We start from the raw sequence: 13,627 nt of genomic DNA, 5'->3' as shown, positions 1-13,627 counted from the left end.
AGTTTTGCTCGCGATAGGTGGCAATGCAAGACGTCTCTCCGAGCCAGAGGATGACATCCCACGGCCTGTCAGGAGGAAGACAGAGAAGAGACATCTCTACCCCACTCCCCTCCCGCTAGAAAGGCCGGCTACCTGCCACCAGGTGAAACCCTGCCTTGCTTCTCTCACCTGCCACCAGGTGGCGCGCTGTTGGCTCCGCTCACCTGTCCCCGCTATCCTACTTCCCACCAGGTGGCGCCCTGCTGACGGCGCCCTGGGACTCCGCCCTGCTCCAGCCTCGTCTTCCTCTTGAGCTGCTGGTAGGCCCTGCAGGGGGACTGAGAGATGGCATGGGCAGGGGCTGCACCCAGTTGGTATGAGGATGTCTGCTCCTGATTGGCCCGACACCTTCCTTTGCACACCCCAATGTGGACACAGCAGTCCTGCAGGCCTCCCTGAGTCTCAGCCACCCGCGCTGCTCTCCCAGATGGCCCAGCGGAGGGTCAGGCCCCAGCGCTCCTGTAACGGCCAGGCTCAGCACCTGCAATCAAGGCACGCGGCACCATCCTGGGGACTGTCACGGAGGCCAAAGCAAGAGAGACGAGCAGCCAGGGCTATGCAGGGGCCGGCAGCGGGACTGTGGCAGGGTCAGGTGGGGAGGAGGGTGGGGGCTGAGGACTCCCTAAGTACTGCCTGGCCTCTACTGGGTCTCTTGCGTCTATATTTACTTCGGTTTGCTTCACTTCCTATGTCTGTTTTCTAGTTTTGCATTTTCTAGACCCATTTCATTCTGATTTTCTCTCTAGTTTCTGTTTTTACTTTGCTTTCGCCTAGAAAGAGTGGAACCATGAAACCCAAATCACACTGGAAGCAATATGCAAAGAAGGCGACGACCTGGTGAGGGCTGCTGACCTCACACAAGCAGAGTGCAAGGAGCTGCTTGCGGTGGACACTGTGGAGTTCTTGGGCTTTGCCGGGCTTGTTCCCAGCTCTGCGCTCAGGGATCTCCCTGACAGGGCCCAGCGGACCACATGGGCGGGCAGGGGTCAAACCCGGGTCTGCTGCAGGCAAGGCCAGAGCCTTTCCCCTGCACTAATTCTCCGGCCCCTTGGCTATCAGTTTGAGCTTTTTCATAACCATCTCCAGGGAAACTGGTTTCTCCCTGTGGTACCCCAATCTCCTAGGCCCATTTTTTGTTTTATTTTTGGGGGGTTACACCCTTCGATGCTCAGGGGTTGCTCCTGGCTTTGCACTCCGGAATTACTCCTGGCAGTGCTGGGGGACCATATGGGATGCCGGAGATCGAACCTGGGTCAGCTGCATGCAAGGCAAACGCCGTCCCCGCTATACTATCCCTCCAGCCCCCAGGCCCATTTTTTTAAATTAATTTTTAAAATTTTTAACCGGCATCAATTACAGAGTTACAAAGCTATTCATGAGTAATTTTCAGGAATATAATATTCCAACACCCATCCCTTCACCAGTGTGCGCTTCCCTCCACCGATGTCCCCAGTTTCTGTCCAGCCCAGCACCTTTCCCCTCCCCCACTGTCTGAGCGTCCCTTTCCTTAACTTAACCCCCCCAGACCCTCGCCCCAGTGGTGAGCTTTCTATAAATTCCAGTCCTCCTGCTCTTCGTTTCTGTTGCCTCTGGGCATTGGATATTCCACGACGAAGTTTCCTTCTATCCCACACACCAGAGGGATCATCCTGTCTGCCCCTCCCTCCTCTGACTGACTTCACTCAACCTGATACTCCCAGGCCCATCCACAGAGCAGCCAACTACATGACTTCATCTTTTCTTATTGCTGGCTAGTGTTCCACTGTGCCATAGCTTCTTTATCCTGCCATCTGTTCTTGATCCCAGGCCCATTTTTTTCTAACCCCGGCGAGTATCCCCGGCGATGCACAGGGGTTACTCCTGGCTCTGCACTCAGGAATTCCTCCTGACGGTGTTCAGGGGACCAAATGGGATGCTGGGAATTGAACACAGGCCAGCCGCGTGCAAGGCAAACACCCAACTGTGCTATCACTCCAGCCCCCCAGCTCCATTTTTGAGGGGGGTCTTAAGAGGGGGTGCTTACCCAATCTAACCCGTTTCTATGCACAAACATCCTAGATTCACTTCATAGCTCACTCTCCTTTACATTTGATTTGTTTTTTTTTTTTCACTAAAAAAAAAGGCAAGACAGACACAACCTTTTCACCAATCACACCGACGTAGGTATGGTTGTCCCCTGCCAGCCCCATCCAGCTCCGGCTCCGCGCCTTCCTCTGTGGGAACAGCCCAACTTCTCCCTCGGGTCCTGCGCTCCCTACCCGGGGAGCCCTGCCAGGGTGAGCCCCCCAGCACCTCTTCCTTCAGGGGCCACTCCTGGCTTTGGGTAGACCCGGTGAGTAAATCGAGAGAAAGGCAGTGAGCGGTTTAGTGAATGAGTCAGGGAGAGAGGGATTCGAATCAACGTCCCCAGGAACTTGGATTTCCCTTGCGGCACAGACACTGCGTACAACAACGTACAAAGAGATGCTTTGGTTAAACACGGTTACAGAAGTCAGACCTCATCTCCCGCTAGGGCTAGAGGGCACGTGGACCAAGGCACCAGAGTGCTGCCCTGCACTGTCTTGTACAACTGTCCAGTCAGCTGGTCATTATATTTCATTTTGAAAAATATTTTTGGGAGGTCTTTGGGTCATACCAGCTGTGTTCAGGGCTTACTCCTGGCTCTGTGCTCTGGGATCACTCCTGGTGAGGCTCAAAGGACTATATGTGATGTGGGGAATCGAACCCAAGTAGGCCATGTGCAAGGCAAGCTCCCCGGCTATACTATTGCTCCAGCCCAGTCATTTTCTTTTTCTTTTGTGGGGGGGGTCACACTCGGTGATGAACAGGGGTTATTCCTGGCTCATACACTCAGAAATTCCTCCTGGCAGTGCTCAGGGGACCATAGGGAATGCCGGGAATCGAACCCGGGTCAGCCGCATGCAAGGGCAAACGCCCTACCCGCTGTGCTATTGCTCCAGCTTCAACCAATCTTTGTTAAAATCCTTTTTAGTCTAAGGGCCGCGGCTAGTGGAGCCAGGTGGAAGCAGTGAGCCTGGAGCAGTTCGGATGAGACCCAGCTGCGTGGCAGGAGCCTTGGGGCTCAGAGGCTGGGCCTGGCCACGTGCACCCAGATGGCGGGGCTCTGGGGCCTGTGGTGCCAGGGCACACGTGCCCAGGCACCTCCTCTGCCACCATGGCCCCAACCCTCTCTCAGGGCATCCGAGTGCTGCATCCCGGGCATGGCCCACTTCACATGGGCTCACTCAAGATGCCAGAGCTGATATGGATGGTGGGTGACCTTGTCCCTCATTGAAGATCTACAAGACCAATAATGCCACCACTCGAGCAGAACAGTATCACTGATGGGGGGAACAGCGACTCACAGAGAGGGAGCAGCATCTAAGAAAGAGGGCAGAGCATCTCACACAGACAGAACAGTGTCTCAGAACAGTATCTCTTGTAGAAGGGAGCACCAAATGGGGGGTATTGGAAGGATCCCCCCAGGATGGGAGAAGCATGCTGAGACTAGACTTTAGACCGAACATGTTGCCACTCGATGCCTCTTTTGCAGGCCACAGCACCCAAAAGGAGAGAGAGAACAAAAGGGAGTGCCATGCCACAGAGGCAGGGTGGGATGGGGGAAAAAGGGGGGTGGGAGGGGTACTGGGATCAGTGGTGGTGGGAAATGGGCACTGGTGGAGGGATGGTTACTCGATAATTGTACAACAGAAACCCAAGCACAAAAATTTGTAAGTCAACAACTGTACCTCATGGTGTTTCACTGAAAAAAAAAAAATCAGTATCTCTGATGGAGGGAACAGCATCTCAAGAGAGGGAGCAGTATCTCACACAGAAGGAACAGCATCTCACACAGTGGGAACAGCGTCTTACACAGAGGGAACAGTGTCTCACACAGAGGGAACAGTGTCTCACACAGAAGGAACAGCATCTGACAAAGAAGGAGCAGCATCTCACACAGAAGGAACAGCATCTCACACAGGGGGGACAGCATCTCACACACAGGGAACAGCATCTCAGTCAGAGGGAACAGCGGCTCTCACAGAGGGAATAGCATCTCATACAGAGGGAAGAGTATCTCAGACAAAGGGAACAGAATTTCAAGAGAGGGAGCAGCATCTCACACAGAAGGAACAGCATCTCACACAGAGAGAAAATGGTCTCACACAGAGGAAATAGCATCTCACACAGAGGGAAGAGTATCTCGGTCAGAGAGAATAGTGTCTCAGACAAAGGGCACAGTGTCTCAGAGAGGGAACAGCATCTGACTGAGAGGGAGCAGCATCTCACACAGAAGGAACAGCATCTCACACATCTCACACATCTCACACATCTCACACATCTCACACATCTCACACAGGGGGAACAGCATCTCAGTCAGAGGGAACAGCAGCTCTCACAGAGGGAACAGCATCTCACACAAAGGGAACAGCATCTCACACAGAAGGAGCAGCATCTCAGAGGGAACAGTGTGTCGTGAGTGCACAGGGATTGGTGGGAAGCCACAGGCTGGAGCCAGTATGGATTTTAGCCGGTTGGCAGCAGGGGCATGGGCAGTTGAGCGACCCCCTATGCAGGCCTATGTTTCCCCTCTCTGGGCGGAGCTTCCACTACCTACTCACCCCTTTCTGAGGCACTCCAGTTGCCTCATCCGGCACTGGGGCCAGCGCGCCCACCTGTGGGGGCAGCACCCACCTGGAGCCATGGGGTGGACTTGGCAAGGCTGGAGATGCCAGCCCTGGCCCCCACCGACCTTGCTGCGGTCACTGATGGGTCGGGAGCACCCTGAGCCCCGAGGCTCCAGGGCGGCTGGGGCCTCGTCTCCTCTCTGACCTGAAGCCCCCGGTGGCTCTGCGGGAGAAGGTTCTAGCACTCACGCTCCAGCCCCAAGCAGCGAAACCGGGGCCTGCGGCCTCTGGCACCAGCCCAGCAGGGGCAAACCACTTCCTCACTCGCTTGCTGGGCCCCTCCAGGCCCTGGGCGCACTGGACAGGTAAGCCCCAGGGCCTGGGGTTTGACTGGGGGTCAGCAGGCCGCAGGTGCCCATCTCACAGCCCACCCCATACCAGCGACCAGGAGCCCCTTGCAGGGGCCCATCCACTCCCCTACAGGCTTGACTGTGGAAGTCCAGTGCGGCTGGGGGCTCCTGGGAGTCTCACCCTGCAGGCTGAATCAAGAGTCACCCTCTAGAGTGGACCCAGGCAAAAAGAATGGACCCAGGGCCCAGCGGCGGGGCCGGGGGCTGGACCTCTGGCAGCTGGGCTGGCACTGCAGCGGGCACTGATGCCCACGCTGACCTCGGTCGGCCTGGGTGCACCCCACCACCCTCCGGGCTGCAGTTCCTCCCTGCTGGGGTCTGAACCCCCAGGCGCTGCGGATGTCCCCAACAGGACAAGATTGGCCCTCCCTGTCCCGCACCCACACCCACCGCCCCCCCAGGTCCCCACAGAGACACCCCGAGCCCAACTCCTCCTCGGAAGGTGCCCCGAAAACCCCACAGGTGGCCAAGCCCTCCCGGAGCTCCCACTGACCTGCCTTGGCCGCCTCCGCCCCGGCCGGCTGCAGCTAAGCAACTTCCTTCTCCGGCGGGTGCGGAGCTGCGCGCTGGTTTCCGCAGCGTCACCCACAGCCGGGCCCACTGCTCTCCCGGGGAATTCGGGGCGTTTAAAGTTTAACGAGGAGCCGCCCAGCGCCCCCGACGGCTCCTGGTCAGCAGGGCCCGCCCCGCCGCGCTCAGCCACCTGCCGGTGCCCCCCACACCCCCGAAAGCCCCTGCAAGACGGGCCCGCGGGATGCAGGGGCGCAGGGCTCGGGGCGCAGACCACGGGGCAGTGACCCCTGCGGCGCGTCTGGGAGCCCCAGACCTGCCCTGGGGAAGGGAAGGGCCCACGGGGTGAGGGGCGGGGCCCGGGAGGGGCAGGAGGGAGAGGCAGGACAAGGACAGGTGCAGCCGGGAAGGTGGCACTGACCTGACTGACCCCCCTGCTGCCTCCCCTGAGGAGCGGCAGCCGGCAGCGGGACCCTCCAAAGCTGGGCGCCCTCGCGCCCGCTGCCCAGAAGAGTCTAAGGAGACAGGACTGGGTGATGGAGGCAGCGTGGGGGGGGGGGGGGGGGATGGAACTCGGGCACCAGCAGGGTGGGCAGACGGGGCTGAGGGTCCTGCAGGAGTGGGCTCAGCCCCAGAAAGTGCTGGGTCACGTGGCCCAGCGAACCCCCCCCTTCCCCCGCCCCCCGCAGCCCAACCTGCTTTTATTTTGTTGAAGGTGGGAGTTTGGGGGACACCCCCTGGCTCAGCGCCGGGGGGGATCCTGTACAGTGCAGGCATAGGGCTGGCCTAGGACTGGCGCTGTAACACTCCAGCAGGACCAGCAGAGGGACACACAACTTACTTGTTTTTTTTTTTTTCTTTTGCGGAGGCGGGAGTGGGGGAGGGTGGGGGGTGGGGCATTGGTTTGGTTTTGGTTTGGGGCCACACCCAGCAGTGCTTGCTCAGGGTTTACTCCTGGCTCTACACTCCTGAGGTGCTCAGGGGTCATATGGGAGATGCTGGGGATTGAACCCATGTCACTGCACGCAAGGCAAGCGCCCTGCCTTACTGTCCTCTTGCTCCGGCCCAGGGAGATTTCTGAGATCTCTGAGAGGTGTTGGCCCACCCAAAGGAGCAGGCCTCTTCTGGGCCCCCGTCCTTGTCAGTTTAAAAATAGGAGCCACACTGGGGCACTTGGGGGCCACCATGGCCACATGCTGTCAGGGCTGGAACTTGGGCCCAGCACAGGCTTGCATCTCCTGCAAGACCCTGACCACTGAGCCATCTCCCCAGCCCCCTCACCGGGCTTTGACCCTGAGAGTCCCTGGAACAGTGGAGAGCTGCGTAGCTCCAGCGCTCTTCGGGGGTCTATACACCCCAGTTCCTCCAAAGGAGCACTGCTGGCTCCCCCTCTGGAAGGCTGCTGCTTGGACAAAGCTCTGTCTTTGAAGATGGTCCCCCACCAGGGCTCCTGATCCATCTCTGGGACAGACAGCACAGGCCTGGGGGCCATCCGCCAGTGGAACGCAGAGAGCCCAAGGCCAGCCGACAGCACCCACACTCAGCAGGTGTACCCCCACAGAGCTCAGCCCCTCTGAAGGGCATGGGTCGCCTGAGGGAGCCACTCCCAGGAACGCCCCTGCGTTCCTGGGGGGGGGTGAAGGAGACACTGGGTGTGGGTGGAGCTCCCGGGGATGTGTCTCTGTCACTGCTTCAGCTCCCACAGGGGTTCAGGGCAGAAGGCCCGACCCCTACAGGCCAACCATCCTGGCATCACTTGGGCTATGCTCACAGGAAATTTCTAAGTTTTGGGGATGAAGATGTGGCTCAGAGGCAGAGCACTGGGTTTCCATGTGTTTTGAGCCCAGCATGGAAGGAAGGAAGGAAGGAAGGAAGGAAGGAAGGAAGGAAGGAAGGAAGGAAGGAAGGAAGGAAGGAGGGAGGGAGGGAGGGAGGGAGGGAGGGAGGAGGGAGGGAGGGGGAAGGAAAGGAGGGAGGGAGGGAGGGAGGGGAAGGAAGGAAGGGAGGGAGGGAGGGAGGGAGGAGGAAGGAAGGGGAAGGAAGGAAGGAAGGAAGGAAGGAAGGAAGGAAGGAAGGAAGGAGGAAGGAAGGAAGGAAGGAGAAGGAAGGGAGGGAGAGAGGGAGGGAGGGAGGGAGGGAGGAAGGAAGGAAGGGCGGGAGGGAGGGAAGGAGGGAGGAAGGAAGGGGAAGGAAGGAAGAAAGGAAGGAGGAAGGAAGGAAGGAAGGAGAAGGAAGGGAGGGAGAGAGGGAGGGAGGGAGGAAGGAAGGAAGGAAGGAAGGAAGGAAGGAAGGAAGGAAGGAAAGAAGGAAGGGAGGGAGGGAGGGAAGGAGGGAGGGAGGGAGGGAGGGAGGGAGGGAGGGAGGGAGGAAGGAAGGAAGGAAGGAAGGAAGGGAGGAAGGGAGGGAGGGAGGGAGGGAGGGAGGGAGGGAGACAGGGAGAGAAAGGAAAGAAAGGAAAGAAGGAAGGAAGGGAGGGAGAGAAAAAGAGAGGAAAGAAGGAAGAAAGGAAGAAACGGAGGGAGGGAGGAGGGAGGCAGGGAGGAAGGGAGATGAGTTCCTGAGCTTGGCTAACCCTCCCCTAAGAGGAAGAGGAGGCAGCAATGCCTGACCTGCCCTTGAGCGGCACAGCTAGTGAGCCAGAGCTCGAGGCCTTGGGCAAGTCTGGGTCTGAGGCTGATGGGCTGAGCTGGGGACCAGACTGGAGAGGAGGCTCATGCATGGAGTGTCACAGGCACACAAGGATGTGCGTATTGTATAGACCATGTGTGTGTGAACATGTGTGGTGCATTTTCATGTGAGTGGAAGCATATGTGATGTGTGCCATGCATGTTTGGCATGTGTGGGAATGTAAGGTGTGTGGAATGTGCATCTGTATGCTTTTTTTTCCTTTTTGGGTCACACCTGGCGATGCTCAGGGCTTACTCCTGGCTCTGCACTCAGAAATTACTCCTGGAGGTGCTCAGGGGACCATACGGGATGCTGGGAATCGAACCCAGGTCAGCCACATGCAAGGCAAACGCCCTACCCACTGTGATATTGCTCCAGTCCCATGCATCTGTATGGCATGTATCATTTGTGTGTGCGTCTTTGGTGTGTGCCGTGTGTGGGCATGTGGGGTGTGATGTATGTGCAGGCATGCATTGCACAAGTTGTGTGTGGGCATGTATGGTGTATGCATGTGTGGCATGTATGACGTGCATGAGTGGGCATGTGTGGTGTATGCCATGCATAGTGTTAAGACACTGGGACAATCCAGTGAGCACAGATGGGAAATCTGTGAAGATGGAATCAATGCCTGTTGCCAAACATGAAACTTAATTCTAAGGGGGTATGGTGCCGCCAGCAGGTCAACCTGTACCTGCGGGGCACATGTATCAGCATCCTAATGGTGCCTTCGACTTCCAGATACCCCAAAATTGCTGCTGTGCCTTTGGCCAGACCCCAACAACTTGGGGCCAAGTTTACCAAGAAATTAAACGGCCAAAAGTTAGGTATGTGGGAGACACACCCACAAACCACCTCCAGCTCAGCTATATAAACTCATTTATTGGCCTTATTTCAGAGACCCATAAATCTCAAAAGAGGTCAAAAGACATAGTTAGGGTGGTAGCTCAGAGGTAGGCAGGAACCTGTGACTGAGATCTCCAGGTCAACTTGGATTAGGACTGAACCTCCTCCCCCCCACCAGGTCCACAGTTTTCCAGTAGCTTGGCAGTCACACCCAGAGTCATGTAATCTCATCAACAGCCAAGACCCAGAGACTATAAGCTAATGCTCCCGGAAGAGAATGACACAGAATTTCCTGGACATTATATTCTATCCAAAACAAGCAATATAAAACAAATCATCTAGCACTGCCTTTCCGGCAGCTTTGAACGGTGGTGAGACTGGTGTCGAAATATCGAATGTAACTGAAATAGAGAGAGAGTATGGGGAAAATTGTCTGCAACACAGGCAGGGAAAGTGTTGGAATGGGAGTTGGGGGTGGAGGAATGCTGGGGATTTTGGTGGTGGAAATGTGCACTGGTGAAGGGATGGGTGTTTGATAATCGTGTGACCAAAGCTCAAACTTGAAAACTTTGTAACTGTATTTCATGGTGAATAAAAGGGGGGGGGGGGAATAATAATAATCAAATAATAAAATTAACATTCTGAATTTTAAAAAGTAATGTGGAGTTCATGGCCAATTCAATCAGCTTAATCAATGGCTGAATAAATAGCAGTACTCTTACATTATACCTACATTATACCAGCCACAGCCATGCTTAAGACCACTCTCCAAATGTTTGGACGAGCCTCATGCAAGAAGGAACCGGCAGAGGAACCCAGGCATGAGGGACCTGGGGCTGAGATCTCCAAGCCTGCTCTGATCAAGACTGGGTCTCCTCCACCTAGATTGCCCATCTTCCAGTAGGTAGGTGTTACACCCACCAACTGCCCCTGGCGCCGCGTTATCCCATCCAGAGCCAAGACCCAGAGACTATAAAACTCAGGTTCCGACATCTTATTATCTAGTTCTTACTCTTGGAGAACCCAGCAGGCTACAGAGAGTATGCTGCCCGCATGGCAGAGTCTGGCAAAGTCCCCGTGGCGTATTCAATATGCCAAAACCCAGTAACAATGATGGGTCTCATTCCCCTGACCCTGGAAGAGCCTCAAATGTGGCATTTTCTAAAATCTCCGGGTTAGAATGAAGGAGATGTTACTGGTGCCTGCTCGAGGAAATCGATGAACAACAGGAAGATGGTGATACAGTGATACTCCTACATTATAAAAAAAAAAAAAGAAAAGAAAACTCCAGATGAATCAAAGCCATGAGGAGTAAAAGTACCTGAAAATATATGCAATACATGTGGAAATGTGCTATCACTTTAAACACGTGTTTAAAGGAGACAGACTGATGCCTGTCACAGGAAAACAATGGAGAGAGAGGGCAGCCCTGGGCAGCCGAGCAGGCTGGCAGGGGAGGAGGGGGTGGGGCTGGGAGGGCAAATCCTGGGAAGAGAGGACAGGGCAGGTCAGCGGGCAGAGGGGGCAGGGCAGGTCAGCAGCAGGGAAACAGGAAGCCTGAGACTCTGGCAGGCCTCCGGAGAGAAACCTGTCACCGTCACTGAGGTGCGGCAGATCCTGAGGGTGCGCGGGCACACCCGTAGGCCATGTGATGTCAGCAGGAAGTTAGGCAAGGGGCCCTTGGCTGGAAGCTTCCGGAACTAATAAAACCAAGATTGAATCTAAAGAAATCTCTCCCCTCCTTTTTCCAGACCTAAAGCTGAAAGATGGGACCTCCTTTGGAGATGGTCTGAATGACACCAGTGCCAGAACAGACAAGGTGGGGGCTTCCATCCCCTGGCCCCAAAACAGGAGAGGAGAAGGGTCAGCAGGAACAGAGGCAAAGGCCCACGGAGACTGTTGGAAAGACACAGCAAGGCTACGGGTCTTTCCTGTGGCAACACCCTCACAGCGGCTCCCATGCAGTCAGCCCCAAATCAGGAGATCTGGGAAAACCCTCTGGAACCACCTTTGCAGATGGAGTGGGGGGGGGGGGGGGGGCGGGGAGGCGGGGTGGATTCTTTCCTGGTACAGACACTTGCCAGCCTGGAAGGTGGGGTTCCTTTCTTACTCATAGCCCCCTCTCATCCCTCCCTTATCCCCAGCGGTAGGGCCCAGCTGACCCGAGTTCAATTCCTCTGCCCCTCTTGGAGAGCCCAGCAAGATACCGAGAGTATCTCACCAGCACGGCAAAGCCTGGCAAGCTCCCCGTGATGTATTCGATATGCCAAACACAGTAACAACAAAGTCTCACAATGGAGACATTACTGGGCCTGCTCAAGCAAATCGAACAACGGGAGAACAGTGCTACAGTGCTACACATCTATTTCTCTGAAAATATTTTTCGGTAAAGAGCTTGAACCTGGATGGAGATGGGGACTGATTTGAGTTCACTCACTGCTTCTGGTCTCCCAGTATGTACGCGCGCGCGAGCGTGTGCACACACACACACACACACACACACACACAATCAACAACTTATACTCATATACCCTCACGCACCCACATACTTTCACACACAGTCACTCAACAACTCTCTCCAAATCCTCACACATACCCTTACACTCACACACTCAACAACTCTCTCACACATTCACACACACTTACACACACAGTCACACACTCAACAACTATCTCACATACCCTCACACCCACACCCATAATTTTTTTTTGCTTTTTTTTTGGGTCACACCGGCGATGCTCAGGGGTTACTCCTGGCTCTGCACTCAGGAATTACTCCTGGCTGTGCTCGAGGGACCATATGGGATGCTGGGAATCGAACCTGGGTAGGTCATGTTGGCTACGTGCAAGGCAAACGCCCTGCTCGCTGTGCTATCGCTCCAGCCCTGACACACCCATAATTAACATACACATTCACACACTCACCAGCACACACACCTATTCATTCCCAAAGACTCATACTCCCGGACCACACACACTCACACATTTTCACGCACACTCAACATACTCATTCACAGATCTTCACACACATGCCCATACAGTCACCCACACTCACATTCTCACACTCACACATAATTCTCTCTCTCACACACACACACATACTCAACACACTCTCATCCTCTCATATACCCTCACACCCACTCATATCCTCATCCACTCACACACACATTCTTATATTTACACATTCTCACACTCACACAAACATTCTCACACTAACACTTCTCGCACTCACACACATTCTCACGCTCATACAATGAATACACTCACGCATACTCACATATCCTCACACACATGCACTCACAAATATCCAGACACACACTTACTCATGGACACACACCCTACAGACAACATGTGTGAGTGTGTGTCTTTAAGAGGGTTTGGCTTTTGATCTTGTGTCTTAAGCAGGAATGTAGCTCCTAGTGAAGTCTTTCCTAGGTTCTGAGCGGATACAGCAATGCTTTGTCCTGGACTGAGCCGGCCACGCACTGAACCTTGACCTTCTCATCCGCTGACACATCTGTTGAAGGAGGGATGGCGGGGAAGCAGGGGCCGGGACCCGGCCTCTCAGGACCTGAGCCCACCCTGACTCAGACCCAACAGCGCCCCAGCCTCCCTATTCCCTGAGAATAAATCATAAGACTTTCCAACCTGTTATTCATATTACCTTGGAAAAGAAGTCTTAAACTTGCAAAAAGGTCATTTTGAGCATCTCTAGTCTTTCATCGGCACAGAACTTCTGAACCTGCGAGTCCTAACTTGGACCCTGGTGAGTACCTGATACGTATCACCTCCACTAGGTCAACCACAGTGACTGCTGCTGATAGGAGTAGATTTGATTAAAGACAGGAGCAGAGCACGCAGCCCACCTGGATTCCATCCTTAGCATCCCATGTGCCCCTCCAGCACTGCCAGGAGTAATTCCTGAGGGCAGAGCCAGGAGTAACCCCAGAGCACTGCTGGGTGTGACCCCCCATGATAAATAAAGAGATAAATACATAAATAAGATTTAAAGACAGAGCTCCATGGAAACACTGATTATTTGCATTTAAGAAATGAAAGCGCATGGCATCCAGTTAAATCTGAATTTTACTCTTGGAGGTGGGAGGGGGAGTAGAGGTTGGTACTACACCCAGCGGTGCTCAAGGACTCTGCCCAGCTCTGTTCTCAGGAGTGACCCCTGGAAGTGTTCTGGGAACCAGAAGTGGGATCAGACACATGCAAGGCAAATGCTTACCTTACCTCCTGTATTAACTCTCTTGCCCTAACTTTGAATTTTAGATGAAAAACTAATTATATTTGGTGGGGGAGGGTGCTACAAGAATATCCCATGCAATGTATGAGGCTGTAGCACTGTAGTACTGTCCTCCTGTTGTTCATCGATTTGCTCGAGCGGGCACCAGTAACATCTCACAACAAATTGTGAGACTTGTTACTGTTTTTGGCATATTTGAATATGTCACAGGGAGCTTGCCAGGCTTTGCCATGCAGGCGAGATACTCTTGGTAGCTTTCCAGGCTCTCCGAGAGGGGT

This window comes from Sorex fumeus, unplaced genomic scaffold (genome assembly GCF_029834395.1).
Source record: "Sorex fumeus unplaced genomic scaffold, SorFum_2.1 ptg000063l, whole genome shotgun sequence".
NCBI lineage: Eukaryota > Metazoa > Chordata > Mammalia > Eulipotyphla > Soricidae > Sorex > Sorex fumeus.
Note: the sequence above shows the minus strand (reverse complement) of the source record.